General features: G+C 52.7%; 1 protein-coding gene across 1 annotated transcript in view; it reads left to right on the forward strand.

Moving 5' to 3' along the window:
* Nucleotides 1-1,546, forward strand: part of CDK14 (cyclin dependent kinase 14) — an 869,337-nt gene that overhangs the window by 511,890 nt on the left and 355,901 nt on the right. The gene's annotated exons all lie outside the window — the stretch shown is intronic.

Here is a 1,546-nt window from a genome sequence, read left to right on the forward strand (position 1 = left end):
CACACACACACACACACACACACACACACACTGCAGCTCAGCAGTGGGTAGAGCAGCACCCAGCAGGTAAGTCTGTAGAGGGGAAGGGGGGCAGATCAAGGCCCCCATGGTGAGGGAGGGAGTGGGGTAGGGGCTGGGGTGAATGGAGCCCCAGGACCAGAATGGATCATGAGACAGAGCTGCAGGAGGCTCATCCAGTGGCGCAGGAAGGGGGTGTGGCTCCCCACCACTGCATGCACTCCTGGGGGAGACATGGGGAGCATGTGCCCCCCCAGATTTGTTCATGGAGCGGAGGTGGGCTGGCCTCTGTGGGCTGGGGCTCTGGGCTGTGCTGCCTTTGCCGCAGGAGCCATGCAACACCATGTTGAGCTTCCTAATGCCAGGTGGGCAGGGAACGCAAGGCGTGGCCAGTGTATGGCTCCCAGGACAAAGGCAGAAGGGTGTAGAGCCCCAGCCTGCAATGAGCAGCCTGCCTCCACCCCATGCACAAATCTAGGAGGCACATGTTCCCCATGCCTCCCCTGGGGTTGCATGCAGCAGCAGGGAAGTCCCCTATTCCCCGCCCCATCCTCTATTCCCTGCCCCACACCCCTGGGCAAGCCTCCTGCAGCTTTGTCCCATGATTTGCTCCAGGCATAGGACCCCATTCATCCCAGCCCCTGTATTTGCCCCTGCCCCACTCCCTCCCTCACCGTGGGGGCCTTGATCTGCCCCCCCTACCCTTTCCTTCTCCCCCCCGCCCCTTCCCCTCCACAGACTTACCTACTAGGCCCTGCTCTACATGCTACTGGGCTGCATTCTGATAGGGTTACCACATTTCCCGTTTTAAAAAAGAGGACACCTATGGGGAGGTATAATATGATTGTTGGTGCAATGATATGCCTGTGCCCTGCCTCACTCCCAAGCCACAAGCCCCCCAGCCCTGCTGCTGCTGCCACTCACTCCTGGCCGACAGTATCCCACATCCTGCCAGGGTGTGTGGGGTCCCCTCCTCCCCAGGCTCCAAACCCCATACACACACCCATATCCCTCCATGCCTTCACAAATTCCCACCCCACACACACCGCACACTCACCCCACAACCATACAAAGTACCTGTATAATTTTGCCTAATTTGAGTTTTTAGCCATACAATTAAAATAGTGATTAATTGCGACTAATTTTTTCAGTCGCACAACTAATTGTGATCAAATTTTTTAATTGTTTGATAGCCCTACTAACTACAAAGGCACTGGAAAACTGATATTAATGACTAATAGTCATAATGGAGTGTGGTCCCTAATCTTCCACTTGCAACCTGCTTAGTCCGTTTATGTGCTTTGTGAATACTTCTTCCCATGAACAACAAAGGTGGGCATATATTGTTCCTAATGGGCATATGGGTCATCACTCATCCTTGTTTTTTGCCCTAATTTTTGGATTGTGCTTTGTTGGTTTTCTGTTCAGCTGTTAAACCTACTCAAAGTTTGACCTCAAGTAGCTAAAAAAAAGCTTTTTAATTTCACAGGAATAGTTTCATAGTTTCATAGATTTAGGGTCGGAAGGG

The sequence above is a fragment of the Gavialis gangeticus genome, unplaced genomic scaffold, assembly GCF_001723915.1.
Source record: "Gavialis gangeticus isolate Ggan-Ray unplaced genomic scaffold, GavGan_comp1, whole genome shotgun sequence".
Classification (NCBI taxonomy): Eukaryota; Metazoa; Chordata; order Crocodylia; family Gavialidae; genus Gavialis; species Gavialis gangeticus.